The sequence below is a fragment of the Macaca nemestrina genome, chromosome 1 (assembly GCF_043159975.1).
Source record: "Macaca nemestrina isolate mMacNem1 chromosome 1, mMacNem.hap1, whole genome shotgun sequence".
In the NCBI taxonomy this organism is placed as follows: Eukaryota; Metazoa; Chordata; class Mammalia; order Primates; family Cercopithecidae; genus Macaca; species Macaca nemestrina.
Genome location: NC_092125.1, coordinates 203,803,727 through 203,824,076, shown reverse-complemented (window position 1 = coordinate 203,824,076; position 20,350 = coordinate 203,803,727). Strand labels below are relative to the sequence as shown.

The 20,350-nt window shown below is 38.0% G+C and overlaps 1 long non-coding RNA gene across 5 annotated transcripts in view; it reads left to right on the top strand.

Annotated features, from left to right (window-relative positions):
- Positions 1 to 13,825: 13,825 nt before the first annotated feature.
- Positions 13,826 to 20,350, top strand: part of LOC105494593 (uncharacterized) — a 92,892-nt gene continuing 86,367 nt past the window's right edge. For 3 of the 5 annotated variants that reach the window (XR_011623838.1, XR_011623836.1, XR_011623839.1), the window contains exon 1: positions 13,826 to 14,094. This is a non-coding gene — a long non-coding RNA (uncharacterized lncRNA). The remainder of the gene's footprint in view (positions 14,095 to 20,350) is intronic. The other 2 variants (XR_011623840.1, XR_011623837.1) reach the window with 2 other exon arrangements.

Genomic DNA, 20,350 nt, shown 5'->3' with positions numbered 1-20,350 from the left:
GCCGGGGAAACAGAAATACCAGAGTAGGGGATACAGAGGTACTCTCAAAGCTCACACAAGGTTGGGGGCTAGAGGGTAGCTTTTGTTCTCACCGGAAACAGTGGCAAGACTTCATAGTAAACAGGGCATCAGGGAGACTCCTCAGAAGGTTACTGGATTAGAAGTGGGCATTAATGAACCCTAAATAAACTCTGCTCTATATCTTCCCTAATAAACTTAAGAGAAAGCCTCAAAATTATCCAACTGACTCAAAATAACTGCTTCCCACAACAAAACCCAGTACTACGTAAAGAAATAGAACAAAATTAATAACCAACAACATAAAATCACAATGTCCAGCATCAATAAAAAATCACTAGGCAGAAAGAAGCAAGAAAGTAGGACCTTTGATTAGAAGGAAAAATATATCAATATAAAGGAATCCAAAAACGATGGTATGTTGGAACTACTAACTAAGACAACAAAATAGCTATTATAAATATACTCTGATGTTTAAGAAGACACAAGAAAATTAACAGACTGAGTTTTAATAATCCAAATGGGACATGTATAGCAGAAAAATACAATTTCTGAACTGAAAAAAATTACATGATGGGATTAACATGCAGATTCTGTTCTGCAACAGAAAAGGTCAGTGAAATTGAATACCTAGCAAAAGGAACTATCCAAAATAGAGCAGAGGAGGGAAATCCCTGAAGAATGAACAAAACGTCAGTAACCTGTGGAACAATATCCAGAGTCCTAACATACTTACAACTGAAGCTCCAGAGGATCGAGGATATGGGAGAAGAATGGGGGCAGAAAAAATATTTTAAGAAATAATGGCCACAATTTTTCTAAATTTGATAAAAATTATAAGCCTGAACATTCAAAATCTTAACAACACCAAAGCAAAAGAAACATAAAGGAAATCACACTAAAGCACATCACAGTCAAATTCAGAAAGCCAGCAATAAAGAGACAAATCTCAAAAGGAGCCAGAAAAAGAGAGAGAGATATAATGGACAGGGAAACAAAGATAAGAAGATAGAAGATGTCACGTTAGAAACCATACAAGGCATAAAACAATGGAGCAACATCTTTAAAGTAGCAAAAGAAGAAATTTAAGATAGGAGCATAGAATTCTATACCCAGTGGAAGTGTCACTTAAACGTGCAAGAAATGAAGACTGCTTCAGAAATAGATGAAAGAATTCAACATCAGCAGAACGGCCTCTCAAAAAAGTATCAAAGAAAGTATTTTTGGGTACAAGGAAAATGATAAAAATAGAAATTAGGATCTACATAAAGAAATGATAGAAGCTAGAACAATAAAGATGATTTTTTTGTGTCTCTCATATTTTACCCTTTAGGATAATTGACTGCTTAAAGTACTAACAACAATGATGTATTGTGGGGTTTGTAATATATGTAAAAATAAAATGTAAGAAATAATAGCACACAGGATGGGGGAAGTGAAAATTTACTGTTATAAAGCTCTCATACTAGTATTACATTATTTGCAGGTATGCTGACAGATTAAACATGTATATTCTAAATGCTCGAGCAACTGGTAAAAATACAAATATGTAAAAGAAAGAGATATTACCAATAAACCAATAGTGGAGATTAAAATGAACTTATTAAAAATTCAATTAATTCAGGAGAAGGCAGGACAAGTGGGATAAAGTTGCAATGAACAAAAAGAACAAACAGAAACAAATAGCAATATAGTAGATTTAAATTTAACCGTATCTACTATCATCTTACGTGAAATGATCCAAAAATTCAAGTGGAAACTCAAAGATTGTCAAAAAGCCATTAGCAAATGCATTAAAATCATAATGTATATTATACACTATCATAAAATATATCTAGAGGTAAATTTCACAAAATATGTGAAAACTAAAAAACAAATTGCTGATAGAAATTCAAGAGGATTGAGATATGTAGGAACTGAAGACTCAATGTTGTGAACATGTAAATTCTCTGAAAAGTGATCTATGGTTATAACATGATCACAAACAAAATCTCACCTACCTTTTTGCTGAAATGCACAAGGTGATTGCAAAACATATGTGGAAACACGACGGACCTGGAATATCCAAAACCATTTGAGAAAGTAGAACAGTTGATTTATATTAGCTGGTTTCAAGTAAATTATTAAGCTACCATAATCAAAAGAGTGTGGAATTGGTATAAAGACAGACACAGAACAATGGAAGAGAATAGGAAAAAAGGTCCACAAATATAAGTTGATTTTCTACAAAAATGGAAAGTTAATTCCATGGGGAAAGGATTGTCTGTCTGTCTTCTCAGCAAACTGCTGAGAAGGGGGAAAAACACACAACTATCCTCAACCTTGATCTCACACCTCTTAGAAATTTAACTTGAAATAAATAATAGATTTAAAGGTAAGTGCTAAAACTAAAACTTTTAGAAGAAAACATGGAGAAAAATTTTGTGACTTTGATTTTGACCAAAAAAAAAAAAAAAAAAAAAAACCATGGAAAGTATGAATTGCTAAAAGAAAAAAATAATACACTAGACTTCATCAAAATAAAAATAAAAAAAATGTAGATATCCTGTGCTGCTTCAGTGCCTGGCCATGTTCACGCCTGTTCACACCAGTGGGCTGGGGAAGGCTGGTTATACCTGAAGGCTCTGCATGAAGACATTCTGGGTATCACCTGGGTCTTCTTGGAGGATGTGGTTTGAGACGCAGAGATCTCCATGGAGCACACCCAGTGCAAGACAGTCTCTGGCACAGCAGATGCACAGCATTGCATGCTCAAATGCTGGGGCACACACTTGCTACTAGCATCCCAGGAAAGGTCCTCATCCAGGACACTGCTTGTTCCACTGAGAACAGATTTGCACCTCAGCGGGAAAGGGTGTGCCCAACACTGTAGGCCCCTAGCGTGAGTTTTGTGCTTACACTTTCAAAAAGACAGTTTTTCTTCTAAATTGTGACCTTAGGCCTTGAAGACTTTTGCATATCTAGGAAGTTTATTCTATTGGATGGGTCACCTTTGGCTCAGAACCACAAATGGTGTAATTTGACCTTGAGCAGCATTCTCTGTGCTGTTTATATTTGTTCTTTGGCATAAGCTGGAGTGGGTTTCCTCCTCTAGGGTTTATCACAGAAGGACCAGCCTCACCTATGGTCTGTTCCTGTCCTTGGCTGGGCTGTTGGCCAAAAGGGGCATAGCCAGTGCCAGTGCTCAGGCCATTCCCAGGTCATATTGCCCAAGCCGTTCTTGGGCCAGCCAATTAATTTAGGATTGTTACACTTCTAATACAGTCCATAGGTATGGAAATGAGGTTTCAAGTAAAAGTTAAACCACCAAAGGGAAAACAGCCTTTCCAATGTATTGTTACAGAAGCCGGGAGGTTGAGACATGGACACTTTGGATGGGGTTGGCCTAAGTCACCTGAGGCCACCCACAATGGAGAGGAGACAGTCTCCCAGGCCATGCTGCTGCCCCTAAGATGGGAGCCGCTGCTACATTCCAGGGCTAGTGAAGCCTATGAAAAACCAAATTAATCCTGAAGAGTGAAAGTCAAACCCAAAGTCGCTACTTAGAGCTCTCTGCACAGTAAAAATTATTAAAATGTATTGATATGGGCAGGCCAATTTTTTAAGGTAATAAAGTTTCTATCTGGTATGTAGAAAAGTTTTTTAAATTAAAAACATGAGGCGTGCCCAAGATGGCCGAATAGGAAGAGCTCCAGCCTCCAGCTTCCAGTGTGAGTGACACAGAAGACAACCGATTTCCGCATTTTCAACTGAAGTACCGGGTTCATCTCACTGGAAGAATCAATATTGTGAAAATGGCCGTACTGCCCAAGGTAATTTATACATTCAGTGCCATCCCCATTAAGCTACCAATGACTTTCCTCACAGAATTGGAAAAAACTGCTTAAAAGTTCATATGGAACCAAAAAAGACCCCACATTGCGAAGACAATCCTAAGCCAAAAGAACAAAGCTGGAGGCATCACGCTACCTGACTTCAAACTATACTACAAGGCTACAGTAACCAAAACAGTATGGTACTGGTACCAAAACAGAGATATAGACCAATGGAACAGAACAGAGCCCTCAGAAGTAATACCACACATCTACAGCCATCTGATCTTTGACAAACCTGACAAAAACAAGAAATTTTTGTTTAAAAATAGGAAAAGGATTCCCTGTTTAATAAATGGTGCTGGGAAAATTGGCTAGCCATGAGTAGAAAGCTGAAACTGGATCCTTTCCCTACTCCTTATATGAAAATGAATTCAAGATGGATTAGAGACTTAAATGTTAGACTTAAAACCATAAAAACCCTAGAAGAAAACCTAGGTAATACCATTCAGGACACAGGCATGGGCAAGGACTTCATGTCTAAAACACCAAAAGCAATGGCAACAAAAGCCAAAATTGACAAATGGGATCTAATTAAACTAAAGAGCTTCTGCACAGCAAAAGAAACTACCATCAGAGTGAACAGGCAACCTACAGAATGGGAGAACATTTTTGCAATCTACTCATCTGACAAAGGGCTAATATCCAGAACCTACAAAGAACTCAAACAAATTTACAAGAAAAAAACAAATGACCCCATCAAAAAGTGGGCAAAGGATATGAACAGACAGTTCTCAAAAGAAGACATTCATACAGCCAACAGACACATGAAAAAATGCTCATCATCACTGGCCATCAGAGAAATGCAAATCAAAACCACAATGAGATACCATCTCACACCAGTTAGAATGGCAATCATTAAAAAATCAGGAAACAACAGGTGCTGGAGAGGATGTGGAGAAATAGGAACACTTTTACACTGTTGGTGGGACTGTAAACTAGTTCACCCATTGTGGAAAACAGTGTGGCAATTCCTCAAGGATCTAGAGCTAGAAATACCATTTGACCCAGCCATGCCATTACTGGGGATATACCCAAAGGATTATAAGTCATGCTACTATAAAGACACATGCACATGTATGTTTATTGTGGCACTATTCACAATAGCGAAGACTTGGAATCAACCCAAATGTCCATCAGTGACAGACTGGATTAAGAAAATGTGGCACATATACACCATGGAATACTATGCAGCCATAAAAAAGGATGAGTTCGTGTCCTTTGCAGGGACATGGATGCAGCTGGAAACCATCATTCTCAGCAAACTATCGCAAGAAAAGTAAACCAAATACCGCACGTTCTCACTCATAGGTGGCTATTGAACAATGAGATCACTTGGACATAGGAAGGGGAACATCACACACTGGGTCCTATTGTGGGGAGGGGAGAGGGGGAGGGATAGCATTAGGAGATATACCTAATGTAAATGGCTAGTTAATGGGTGCAGCACACCAACATGGCACATGTATACATATGTAACAAACCTGCATGTTGTGCACATGTACCCTAGAACTTAAAGTATAATAAAAAAAAATTAAAAACATGCACTATTCAAAATAAACATTTAAAGAAAGTGAAAAGGCAAGTGGCAGTTTATTTGCAAAGCATAGAACTAATGAATTACTTGCATCTGGATATATAAAGAGCATTAGTAAGTAAACAATAAAATAAATGGTAGAAGATTTGAATTAATAATTCACCAAAGAAAATATATAATGACAAATAAGTATCCAGAAGATATTTAACATCATTAATCATCAGGGAAATGTAAATGATAGCCACAGTAAGATAGTAGCATATACCCACTAGAATGGCTAAAATTAAAACCTGCCAATAACAAATGTTGAGAAAGATGTTGACTCACTGTAATTCTTATACATTGTAGTATAAATGCAAAATGGAACAGAATCTTCAGAAATCAGTTTGGCAATTTCTTAAAATGTCAAACGTGCATCTATCCATTCCACTGCAAGGCATTTACTAAAAGAAAAGAATACACATGTTCACATAAAGACTTGTATGTGAGCCACTGTAGCCCCTTCATTCATCATAGCCAAAAACTGGCAAAAGTGTCCAACAAGTGGTGAATAAACAAAACATGGTATATCCATACAATGGAATATTACTCAGTAATAAGATGTATAAACAGCTGATATGCACAACATCATGGGTGAATCTTAAAGACATTGTCCTGAATTTAAAAAAAAAAAAAAATAGATACAAAAGACTGAATACTGTATGATTTCGTTTATATGAAATTTTAGAAGGGGCAAAACCATAATGGCAGAGGGCAGATTAGGTTGCAAAGGCTGTGGCTTGTGGAAGTCATTACTGAAAAGAAACACAAGCAAATATTTGGGGGTTAGGGAATGTTCACATTGTGATTGTGGAGGTGGTTAATAACCTATATACATATGTCAAAACTCATCAAATTATATACTTAAAGTTGCTGCATTTTATTACATCTACATTATATCAGTAAAGCTGACTTTGAAAAATACATACCTAAAGTGGCTTCCAACATGAGTCCAGACTTTTGGGCGTATAAAATGCAGTCTGGGGAAACCTGTTGCATTTACCCAACATTTTATGTCCAGAGAAACAGCTCCCATTAAGGAGCAGACGAGAGGGAGCGTCAGCTTCTCTCTTTTTGCTGGTAACTAGCTGGGGGGCATTGAAGGCAATTGTTTTCCCCTGTGTCTCAAAGGCCCCACTTGAAAGATGAGGCGATTGGACCCTCAGAGGCTGTTGGCCCTGCCCTGCCTAGAGAATACGTGCCACCCACCCTCCCCCTCCAGTTTCCCTCCTTCCTCTTTCCTGGCAATACCCGCTGCCTGGGCTCCGTGTGCTAGTTCTGACTACCCCACCCAGCAATGGTCTGATACTGTTTAAGGCTGGTGCTTCCATTTCCTAGGACCCCTGCCCTCTGGTTACCCTGAACTCATTCTGCCTCCTTAGTCATGTAAGCAGTGCTGCATGCCAGGGACAGGAACATTCAATCATCCTCCTGCTAACTCTACCTCATGCAAATAGGTGTTAACTCACTGCGAGAAGCCAAGAGCCCTTGTAACAGGGAACTTGCACATAATTGGAAACTTCTTTAACACCATATTGATGGCTTTGCCTCCTATTGCTCTGTGACAAAATGAAACAGTAAAAAATGATCGATTTTTCTCTGGAAGGGAAAGGGGGAAGAAGGCTGGATCTTAAAATGAAATTATGGTTATTGTCCTCCTGGTAGCATTTCTTCTGTGCCATCATGACAGATGGCTCTTTAAGTGACAACAGATTTGTATTTCATTAGGACACTTTAGTCGAAAGATCGATGACACTTCTTGGAACCTCTCTGCTCGTCCATGGGGGCAGATGAACAGGGCTAGATGCTTGCAAAGATCCAGCTAAAATTAGGCAGCTGCCGACAGACGCCGGATTCGCAATCATGGCGCATTGATTTCCAAAGTGATGCCAAAACCCGGTGAGTTTTATTGGACTGCTTGTTCCGTCCTCGTGGAGAAGGGCCTCTCTAATGAAGTGGTTCTTCCTCTCGGGGAATAGAGCTCTTTAAAGGCAGAACTAATTTTTGGCGGAAGTGGGGAGTCAGAGGCATCCTGGACTCTTTGTACATCCTGGACTCTTTGTACATCCTTAACTGGTAACTCACCTGCCAGGCCTGTGTCATCACTGTTATTTCCAGTTGCCCTTTGTGAAGCACCCACTGCTCTCCAGGTACTGGTGAGCACCGGAGCCACTGGGGACAAGCACAGGCTCCCGAGAGGCAGTTCTAGATCAGAGGAAAGCGGGTGGGATGGTGTGGGCCAGCGACTGAGCGTGGACTCTTGCCAGGCAGTGCAAGCCAAGGGGTTTCGAGCAGGGATTTGGGAGCCCAAGTGCTTGAGTTGGAATGCTGGCAAATCCATCTACAGCTGGGGGATGGGGTAAGGTGTTCTATCTCTCTGCGCCTCAGCTTTGCCATCTGTAAAATGACCATTCAGCATTAGTGAATAGAGGTATTTAAAACAGTAGAAGTCCTCATTTAATGTTAGCTGCTGTGTGTCATCAGCTAGTTCTGGGCTCAGATTGAGACACTGCTGCTTCCTGGCTGTGCGTTCTTGAGTGACGCAGACCCAAACCCCCTTGCTGCAGGGAACGGGTGACATCTTGTATGTGAAAGGCCCCTCCTGGGGCTCACTCCAGTTATAGAGCTGGCAACAAGACATGAAGGTCCACCCTGAGAGAAGAGCCCACCAGCCTTCCAGGGCTGCAGAAGTGGGCACAGACAGGCATTTATTTGCAAGAGACATGGTTGATTATCCAAGAAAGGATGTGGGAAAAGGAAAAAATAATAATAATAAAAAAGCATCATAGCCTTCTCACCGAACTGTGTAAACATCATTGATTTGAGGCAGGAGTCACTTCAGGGCTGCAGACACATTGATTGATTGGACCTTTTAATGTGATCTGTGCTGCATACACAGTTGGTTCTAAAACTGTCCTCCTGGCAGGCCTGAGTTTGAAAAGCATAGCTGGTAAGGAAGAGGCACAGGGATGAAGCTGCAGCATGAAGACTTTAGGTTAGACACCAGGAAGGACATCCTTTCTGCTGCAATTTATCAGTTGCTATAGTATTTAAGGTTTGCAGAAATCTAGAATATAGTTATTGTTCTAATAATAACTAGCATTTACTGAATGCACATGATAGGCTAGGCCCGGTTCTAAGTACTTTCACACATAGGCTCCTGTAAGTCTCAAAATAGCCCTGTGAGATAAAGGCCATCATTCTCATTCTCATTTTTCAGATGAGAAAACTGAAGTTCAGAGGAGGAGACTGAGTAACTGGCTCAAGCTCACAACTAATAACTGATAGAGTCAAGACTCACACCGAGGCCTGGTTCTGGTGTCTGTTCTCCAAACCATCGTGGTGCTTTCCCTCTCTTGCTCATTTATTCATTCATTCTTCAACCATTACAGGATCCTGACTGGTGCCAGGCCTTAGGCCAGACTCTCGGTTCATAGGGAGGAGAGAGGCCCAGGCCCTTCCATGGGCTGCTGGGTAGGGATGTCACCTGGGCTGGGGAGTTGCACTCACCATCTGACACCTTCCTGGTGTTTATTCTCCTCCTTTCTCTCTCTTTGGCCTATGCTCCTGAGCTGGCTCAGAAAGTTCCCTGTCCCACCCTCTTCCAAAGTTACAAATAAACCCTGCTGCATACATTGGAGGCTCTTAACGAGTCCTGCAGAGGCTGGGGTACAGTGCGTGTTCCTGCTACAGCCATATCTTCAAGGGGAAAGCAACATCCCCATCTCTCCTACATCACAGGGAGGTTTTGAGGATTCTCCGAAGACATGTGAACTGTCAAGGGCAGCATGAGCACCCAGTGCTCTGGAGCCCGCTGACTACAGGCTTGGAATATTTTTCCTATTCTTCCCTGTTCTTAGGGCCACTCCCAATGGAGGCTGGATCTATGGAGAATCCTTTCGGTGCTTCTGATATCTAGTTGGTCCCTGTGGGTCTGGGAAGTGTCTCCTGGCATGGTGGGGTGTCACCTCTCCAACCTGTCACACAGGAGGAGTGGCACCTCATCAGCCAGTTCTCTCAGTCAGGAACATCCCAGCTTGGCAAGATCATGTGCTTCAAATACACTAGTTGTTGCAACATTTGTCAGCCCTGCCCCACTGGCCAGGTGCCCTGGAAGACCCCAACGCTTGGCTCTACCATCTGAGTCTGAAATGAGGCTGTGGTTCATCAGGCAGATCAGAATTTTCCTGTAGATGAGGAGGGAAGAAATGGGGGACAATGATTAACACTGAGCATTCTGTATCCTAATTATAGGTCCAAATCTTGAGACATACATCTCAACCACCTTTTTCCTCATATGGTAGGCTCAATAATGGCCTCCCAAAGAGGCTCACATGCTACTCCCTGGAACTTCTCAATATGTTATCTTACATGGCAAAAGGAATTTTGCAGATGTTACTAAGTCAAGGTTCATGAGATAGGAGATTATCCTGGATTATCTGAGAAGGCCCAATGTAATCAAAGGATGCCTTATAAGAAGGAGGCAGAAGGGCCAGAGAAGACAATGGAAGGAGAGGTAGAAAATGTCAACTTAAATAGCAAATAGAGAGAGGATTCTCTAAAAGAAAATAATATTTACTCAGGAATAGGGCATTGCAATGGAAATATATTTGCCATAGTAAACTGTATATGTATTCAGGGAGGTAAAGGAGACTAATATTTTTAAAGGGAAAAGGAAAAATCTTACATAATTGTTTTGAGATCATTATCCTTAGATATAAAGATCAATAACATGGGCGACGCCAGTCTGAGGCTGCATAGGCAGTTGCTGAGCAGATGTCCTTGCAGTATTTTTTATATAAGGTTCAGATGGCCTTTGTGTAGGTTATAGTTTTTGAAGTCTCTTGCGATAGTTTTCATTATCAGGTATTTATGCCTGAGAATCTTTTCTTCGTATCTTTTCCCAGCTCTATTTGTCAGACTTTTTTTTTTTTTTTAACACAAGTGACTTCATTTTTATTTTGATGACTTTCACATATCTACCTTTTGATCAAGATCTTTCTTCAAAAGCATCACTGACCAGTCATCCTGTAGTTAGGGTTTGATGCCCCTCAGTGCAGGGATGGATCTGTCCCAGTTTCTGATCTGGTCCCATGTTGGATGTAGTGAGTGGTGACTAGGACTCAGTATCAAAACCCTTCAGACCACATTTGAGCAACCAGCGAGGTTTGAAGGAAGTTACTCTCAGACTAAATCTACCTAAAGTCTATTATTAAATTCAATTTTGTCTGTTTTGTAGGTGTTTGCTATCATCTCAAAGTGCGGGGCCAGCATTATTATGTTAGCAGTTGTGCTTGTGCAAAAATTTAACGAGGAACAGATACAAAGTTTAAGAGGGGAAAATACAAAGTAAAATTAATAGTAATGACAGCCCCTGTTTGCATAGTGGTTTTGAGCCATAAACTTAGGTTTAAGGCAACCAACTCAATAAAGCAAATGATGATTATCCTGTCAAGTGAAAAAGGTAGACATTTAAAGGAGTAAAAGTTGCATTGTGATATGGAGTCTTGTCTTGACATCTTGGCAAAAGGTGTCTACAGCATGAAAATGTCAGCTTCTGATTCTGGTTTGTAGTTTGAATGTCTCTGGTTATGACATCAAGCACTTTGGTGAACATTCTGCGTGGCCCATATGTCAGGCATGAGACTTGTTCTTTTAAATCTTATCTAGTTTCTGCTTAGGGCTTTAGGAATACACCAGTTCCCATTTTTAGTAATTCCATGAAAAATATTTGGATTGGAGGAATCTAGAAGAATTGAGGATCCAGTCTAATCTATAAGTAGATAAAAAGAATTTGACAATAATGTGCAGAGCTACAATCTAATAATAGGTGTATTGTAGCTTTTCTTTATAAATATAGCTTTAACTTTCCACATTGATCATGTATGAATCTCATATTTTAAAACCTCGAGGCTAAAAAGTCAACCAAGGCAGACTTTAAATTTTCCCAAAGTCTTCAGGTTTTTGGATCTGCCAGGAAGTGACAATGTTTTTTCACTCACTATAAGACTAGGAACCCATGAAGAATGTGTATTCTACACACATTCTCAAATGTAATATTCCAGTCAAAGCCTTAAAATAATAAAACAAATGTTTCCAATTGTATATTATTACAAAAAAAGAGAGATTTTTATTAGACTTATGGGAAAAACATATTGCTATAAGAATACTCGTCAATAGTTTCCAAATTTTGAAGAACTCAAGTAGACAGAAAAAGCAAATGCTTCCATTTTTGTTCACAAAATTATACCTTACCAAGTTGTTGTAAATTATAGTTTCAGAGAGAAAATTTTCATAAAAGTGGAAAATAAAACATTTAAGTAAATAACCAACAATGTTTTAAATGAAAGTCATACAAACATTGTATTTATCGGTTGCTTAATCTCACATAATTCACTTTTGTTCTGCTTGATCTTGATTAGTCATTTCATGAACCCATAAGTTTCTTCATTAGAGTTTTGAAAACATCTTATTTAGTTCATTAATCTTAAAGTTATTAAAAAACTACATTTAAGAGTACTTGTTAGAGTCTTTTCCATGAAAAGCAATTTTGGATAATAGCTGATTGCAAATACTTTTCAAGAAAAATCAAAACAATAACTATGGATGACAAAAGCTTAGGATGCCCATGATTAAAGTCTGATGAAAGCTCATTACAATCAGCAATTGACAAAGAAATGTAGTTACTTTTGTGGCATATGACACAATGCTCAGAATTATAACTAATGATATATTTCTAAGAGTTTTACACAATTTTGGAATATTCATATCAAGAACACACTGATAAATGTAACTGAAAGAAGATTTAGAGTCACTTATCATGTGACAAGTTTCCCATACAATTTATCAAATAATCCTAAAAATTCAATACCTCTAAAAGATAAGAGAAGCATTCTTTGACGCACTTTAGGAGGCCAACTGGAAAATCCCAAAGTTAATTCTAGGTCAACAAATCTTAATTTAGAATTATGATCTTGGGGAAGCCTACCAAAGGTTTCAAAAGATTCAGAACACTTGATAAAAGTAGGATCACAGGCCACTGTGAAACAATAATCATTCATTAAACCAGAGTGTTAACCTAAAAACTTTAGAAGCAATACAGGAAGTTGCATAGACTTTAAAAACCTTAACACTTTCAAACCTCAGTTTTATGTTGATAAAACATAAATTCCTTTTATCTTGGGGACAAGTTATTTAAAAGAGTTTAAAAAGACTTCTTCCAGTGTGATTGCTTTTCCTTATGGAAAGCCCATTTAAATATCCTGAACGTTGAATCTGATGTTTTTTTAAGTATTTGAATTTAATCAGACACATGAAGAATGTGTGCCCAAGGTTGTAAGTGTGCACAGTACTATAAAGGAATGTAAACAAGAAAACTACTAGCTCAAGCAGGGGAATACATGGCTCTTAGCAAAGGTAAGAGCATGTGAATTTCCTGGTTACTTGGAAAAATTCATACATATTAAAAAAAAAACCAAGAGTACAGAATCAAGTTATACTAGAGGAAAACACTGCTTTTCTAGGTCTTTCAAGACACAGCATTTCAGGGTCAAGTCATAACAGCAGAGTTGGAACCAGAGGAAAAAGTTACAGTAGCTGATTAAAAAGTTGGAGAGAGTTATCACCCTAAACCTTCTTAAGGGAGAAAGAGCTGATGGTAATGATTCATGACCTACAAATCATGGGCTACGAGAGACAGAGCAAAAGTTGAACTTCTGAGATAGACTTAAAAGAAAAACTTTACTTCAAGAAATGAAATTACTATTTTGAAAGAAAAGACAGCATTTCTAACCTAAAATTAGAGAAAGTATACAGAAACTGTAAAATAGAAGAAAGCCACAATTTGGAAGTTAAGTGTTAAAGGAATAGATTTCAGAATTAAAAATGTAAAACCTCTTGCAATTTTTGTTAAAAGTAGACAAATATTTCAGGAAAACCTTGTTGTTCTAATACAGGGAGTAAAATTTTTAGTTTTGTATTGGCATATTTTTAATATCAAAGTTCAATCTTTAGAAAGGCTCATAAATAATTTCCTTCTAATTATTGACAACCTGATTATTGCCAACCTGATTATACACTAAATTCCTTTTGTAAATTCATCCTTCGTGAACCTTATTATAACTTACTCAATTGATTACATGATTAAACGTTCCACTTTGTCTTATACTTCCTCTTTTTAAAATAACCAGTCATTTTACTTTAGGAAAATAATTTACCACACAATATTCTTTCTTATACAAAATTATTCTCTTTTCTTTTTGACCCTCCTGACCAAAAACACATATGCAGGGGCCTTTGAAAACAGTATGCTGAGAATAGATAGGGCTCAAGGACAGTATCTGCAATTGAACTTTTAATGAACTCCCGTAGGCGCCAAGAAGGCGGGCAGATAAGAAAAAACATAGAAACAAGGAACTGAGTAAAAGGTTACATCTGGGAAAAGAAAGTTTGTTTTGCATTGCATTCTTTCTACTGACGTGGGGTTTATGGGGTATAAATAAAGTGAGGCAGAGGCTCTGAGCACGGCCGCCATGTTCTCTGTGTGTCTTTGTCTTTTGTGTGTTCTTTCATTCTCCACCACCCCCGGCACGGACCCCAACAAGTGGCGCAGCGAGCAGGGTCGCACGGGTGAGTAGGGGAGAACAAGAAGGGGAACCCCCTAGGGGCGGGTAAGGCCCGAATATTGTTAAGGGGAACCTTCTTAAGCTTTCATTATGGGAATTCCATCTCTCTGGCCTCAGAATATTTACGCCTGTTTCAAGGACTGTTGCTGTCTATAGGAGTAGAAGTGAAAGAAAAAGACTTTGAAGCGATTGTTTGCCCATGTTGAACAACATTGTTACTGGTTTCAGTATCAGACTAAAGTGCAGCTGAATCGGAAAAAATGGTTACAGGTAGTAAAAGCTCTGCTTAGAGCGCTCCAGTTAGGGGATATTATGCCCCTAAAATTGTAGACCTTGTGTAACTCTATCACTCAAACATTAGAGTTACTTGAGACTGATTCGGAGTGTGGTAACGTAGCCACAGGAGGAAAGGTATCTGAGGATTTGGAAAAATAAAATGAAATAAAATAAATCTGAAATGGAGCCCATTTGTGCCAGGATAGCAAAAGGGGGAGAGGAGAAAAAGCCAGCTCTTCCTTCTTCTAAGGGAAATTCTGACATGCAGTGTATTATGGAAATGCTTCAACAAATATTACAGATACATTCTTCTAATTCACCTTTGCGAGCTTTCCCTGTTTCTTTTCCTTCTGCCCTGTTAAAAATGGATTTTCCAGAGCCTCCAACCCCCCGGCTTCCTTATCTTTACCTTTGTTTGGCAAAGTTGAAGCCCTGTTCACATCAGACATACTTTAAATTTATACTAAACACCTGTTTAATATGTCAAAACCAGTGTATATGTATATCTTATTGTTTGTTAAAATATTATGAGTATTTCAATACTCAATAAATAAGCACATTAATATTAACTATTAATATTAATATAGTATTAATAACCCCAGCTAGGAAATGTTATGTTATAGGGGTGCATAGGTTCCACCAATTTACACTCCAAACAGAAGTTGAGTATTCGAGTTGCTTAACACATTAACTACCTCTTGATATTTTCTGTGTTTTTAAATTTTAACCATTGTATTGTATATGTAATGATTCTCAATTTGGTATTAATATACATATTTCCTAGTGAATAATGATGTTAGACATATAGGTTTATTGTCATTTCTTTGTTCTGCTACTTTTGGTTGAATTATTTGCCTTTTCCTATTAATATGTTGGGATTCTTTATATTTGAGAATATGAGTATTATTATATATTATATATACTTTTAATTTAAAAAAAAATTTTAAGGAGCTGGATCTGTTTCTAATTATTTGTGCTTCCTTTGCTCCTAATGCTCAGTTTTCAAATGGTGACAATAATGTCCAATTTAATGCCTTACAAATTAAATTTTTAAAAGAAATGAAAGCTGCCATTTCTAACTATGAACCCCTATCCTTGGTCTTCTTGATATTTTTTCATCAGAAAATTTGATGATTCCTATAGACTGGAAGACTTTGGGGAAGGCTTTTCTTGATCGTTCTCAGTGGTTATAATTGCACGACTGGTAAATGAACAAGGTGCATGTACAGGCTAGAAAAAATGTTATGTGTGATCCCCCAAGAGCCGCTGAGGAACAACTCACAGGCACAGGCCAATATGCTACTCTTAATGCTCAGGCTAGTCTAGATGATGTTGCCCTTACTCAAATCAAGACTTTGTTTTTAAGGGCCTAATATAAGGTAGAGATAACAGGAAAATCTTCCCTTTCCTCTGTGAAGATTTTACAGGGCACAAATGAACAATATCCAGATTTCGTAGCCCGTCTTCAGGATGCTGTCTTGAAAATTGTGGGTGCTGACCTTACTTCAAAAATTTTGTTACAAACGTTGTCTTTTAAAAATGCTTATGCTAGGCCGGGCACGGTGGCTCAAGCCTGTAATCCCAGCACTTTGGGAGGCCGAGATGGGCGGATCACGAGGTCAGGAGATCGAGACCATCCTGGCTAACACGGTGAAACCCCATCTCTACTAAAAAAAATACAAAAAACTAGCCGGGCGAGGTGGCGGGCGCCTGTAGTCCCAGCTACTCGGGAGGCTGAGGCAGGAGAATGGCGTGAACCCAGGAGGCGGAGCTTGCAGTGAGCTGAGATCCGGCCACTGCACTCCAGCCTGGGCAACAGAGCAAGACTCCGTCTCAAAAAAAAAAAAAAAAATGCTTATGCTGACTGTCAAAAATTGTTAAAATCGTTAAAGGCCAATGGGGCCAATTTAGATAAATATATTAAAACTTGTGTTAGTGTTGGAGGGGCTATTTATAATGCTCAATTATTTGCTGGAGCTTTGTCTAAAGCCTTAAAAGGAAATAACAAACAAGATATTTGCTTTCAGTGTGGTAAACCTAGACATTTCAAAAAAGAATGTCATAAAAATTGAACACTTTTATCCCTTGAGGCAGAAAGCTGCCTTCAGAGGTGTACAAATGTTGTGATAAAGGTCGACATTGGACAAATAAATGTCGTTCCAAAACTGATAGAAGTAGAAATTTACTGTCTCCTCTCCTGGGAAACGGGAGTCGGGGCCCACAGGTTTGAGGCCCCAACAATTACAATATGAGTCTACTACAATATTCAGTGAGCAATGGCCTACAACATCAAGAAATAAATTCAAGTCCTCCTTAAGGATCCCACACCTTACCCCAGTTTCTCAGCTTTATGCGGCAACTAAGCAGAGCGCCGCTGCTGACTTAGCTATTACTCAGCCTTATACTTTGTCTCCTAATAGAAGAGTATATAAATTAGCTATTAGAGTGTGTGGCCCTTTGCCAAAAGGACATAATGTTACTAATAAAATTCTTATTATGGTTCAAGTCTCACAATTTATATGCCTAGAGGCAAGAAAACATATTCTCAATAGAGATGGTGTGGTAGCACAGAAAAAACTGTTTTTTAAGAAACTTTAGTTTCTAATCAAAAGCCCTTATGTTCATTGCACATTAGTGAAATAGTTTTTAAGGGATTAATTGATATGAGGGTAAATATGTCTATTATTTGTTTAAATTAGTGGCCTATACAATAGAAAAAAAAACAAGTTTCGGTTATACTCACTGGCTTGGGTGCTACTTCTGTGATTTATCAAGACGTAAAACCTTTAACCTGTGTCGGTCCTAAAGGTCAACAAGGTCAAGTGTTTTTTTTTATTTTTATATTGTTCCTATCAATATTAATTTTTGGGAACAAGATCTTTCACAACAATTTGCTGCTTTTTTAAACATTCCTCATATTTCCTCAGCTGCCAAAAATATGATGTTCAAAATGGGCTACAATCCTTTAAACTCATAGCCACCACTCCTATTTAGGTAAAACAGTGACCATTATTTAAAAAAATACTTAGGACTCTAAAAGAATAAGTCAAAAAACAAATGGCCGAGAAAAATCTAAAGCCACGTATTTCTGCATGGAATTCCCGTCTTTGTCTTGTCTTAAAACTATAAATGTTTACATTAAACCTAGGGAAAGTTTACAGCCTGGTCTTCCTAATCCTGCCCTTATCCCACAAAGTTAAAAATTAATGGTCATAAATCTCAAAAATTGTTTTTTCTCTATTCAGTTACAACCTCAAGATTGTAAAAAGTTTGCCTTTATTATTCCTAAATATAATAATGGACAACCCATTCAAAAATATCAGCAGAAGCTTCTTCCTCAAGATATACTTAATAGCCCTACTATATGTCAAAAATTCGTACATAGGACTTTAAATCCTGTAAAAAATCAGTTTCCAACTGTGTTAATTTATCATTATATAGATCTTCTCTGTCCCTGTTTTTAATAATTTTCAGCCACTTTCTCGATATCAATGGAAAGTTTTACCTCAAGGTATATTAAACAGCCCTACCTTGTCTCAAGAACTTGTCCTTTTGCATCATTACAAACTCAGCTTTCTTTCTATTCACTTAATATTGCCCCCAAAAAAAATTCAACTAGATTTTCCTATTCAATATTTAGGTTATACCTTAAGAGCACAAAATATTCAACCCCAAAAAATTCAAAGTCAACGTGATCATTTCAAAATATTAAATGACTTTCAAACGATGCGTCCTGTTTTAAAAATATAACATCTTTTTTCTATTCTAAAAGGAAACAGTCACTTGGACAACTCACGCCATTTAACTCCTTTGGCTTTACAAGAATTCCAGCTTATAGAAGAACAACTTTAAAAGGCCCCTTCCTGATGTTCCCCTTTCCTTTTGTTTATTTCATACTTTACATTCTCCTACAGGAATAATTCATCAGACCAATCGGCTGCTAGAATGAATCTTTTTGTCCAATAAAACATCTAAATGCTTGGCTACTTATATCAATCATTTAGCTAAACTGATCATCAAAAAATGACATCACTGTCGACAACTTTGGGGAGGAGATCCTTCCTTAATTATCTCTCAATTCACTCATAGTCAGATCACTTATCTTCTTACAACTTCTGATTCTTGGCAAGAAGCTTCATCAATCTTGAGTTACAGTTTATCCTTATCCCTCGGTGCAATAGAAAAAATTGTTTGCTATTCTCATGGTCTTACTTAATTTCCCTACTACTGGTTATAACATTGTTAGTGATTCTCAATATGCTGTTTATATTACTTCTTATATTTCTCAGGCCACTTTACCTCTTTGTGCTACTTCTTCTCTTCAGAAATTCTTTTCTTTGTTACCCTTTACTTTGAGCCAACGTCGAGCTCCTTTATTCATCACTCATCTTCGTTCTCTTTCTCAACTTTCTGGACCATTAGTTCATGGTAATACTCAGATTGATTTGCTTTTAATCGGCCACCTACATGCTGCAGAACAAAAATATACTCTACATCACACTAATAGTTCTGGCCTTCAACAATGGTTTCATTTAACTCATAAACAAGCTCGTTCTCTTATTCGAGCTTGTCCTTCCTGTGCTCCTTTAAACATTCCATCCTTCCATCCTGGGGTTGATCCATGAGATGTCCCTTCTTTTAGATGATTAAAATATGTTCATCATACCATTGATACCTTTTCTCATTTTCAATAGGCCACTCCGTTGCCATCTAAAAAAGCTAATTCTGTTATTACACATCTCTTGGTTTGTTTCGCCATCATGGGCATTCCTCTTATACTTAAAACTGATAATGCCCCTACTTATGTCTCTCATAAATTACAAGTTTTCTTACAGCAATACAATATTCAACATATCACCAATATCCCGGGCAACAGTCAAGGTCAAGCCATCATTAAGCGCACAAATTTAACCTTAAAAACTCAACTACTAAAACAAAAAAAAAAAAGGGGGAAATGAGCCCCCCAAAAAACCAGATTTTTTTGAAGGTTAACCTTTCTACCTTAATTTTTTTGATTTTGAAGGTTCTTTTTACCTTAATTATTTTTTGAATCAATGGAGACAATTGCAAGACTCCCCTGTCATAACCCATCTTTCTTCACCTCCCTCGGTGATAGTCCCCGCTGACAATTTAAAAATTTGGTATCCTAATGAAAAAGGTAAGTATGTTCAAGGGCAAGTTCTAAAACAGGGACGGGGCTATGCTCTTGTCCTTACAGGGAGCGGACCTGAGTGGTTTCCTACAAAATGATTAAAACCCTGTTGAAAAGAAAACTGGATTCAGCATACATTTCTTCCTTTGTTAGATGTGCCTCGGCTGGGGACTTATTTCTCTTAGTGAGGCTTTGTATAAATATTAGACTTATATTCCCTTTCCGCCCTTATATCAAAGAGTCGCCTGGGAGGAGGTGGAAATTAATGTTTTCACCAATGACATTACTTGGATGCCGTCCCCCTATATAGACAAGGACAACATAGAATGGGAAACAGAAATTATAATCAGCACATACCAATTTGGAGTAGAAGGACTTCCAATATGTATGGGAAATAGTTCTCATTGTCTCCAAAAATCACATGAAGCCTGGGTTGTTTGCTATAATCATAGTCATGTGGCTGCTAATACTGTTATTATAATCATACTGTATATAGTAATGAAACTATTCCTAGTTCTTTACTTTTTTGTCCTATTCTAGAGGTTTCTCCTAATATTGAGGTGCTGAAGTGACAACAATGTCGGAAAAATAAACCCCAGATTTTATTAAAATACAATGGAATGCAAATAACTGATTGAAGTGTACACAGTGATTTTCAAACAAAATTTAGTCACATACCTTTGAAATGGCACTGGGTAAATAAAAGTATTGCTGCTAACAATAATGAAACCTTGATATGGTGAGAAGGAGGCCTAAGTACAGAGTCATCTTTGGAAGTTGTTAGCTGCAGACAATGCCATTAGCATTTTTGTGGGGAATATGCCCCTTAATC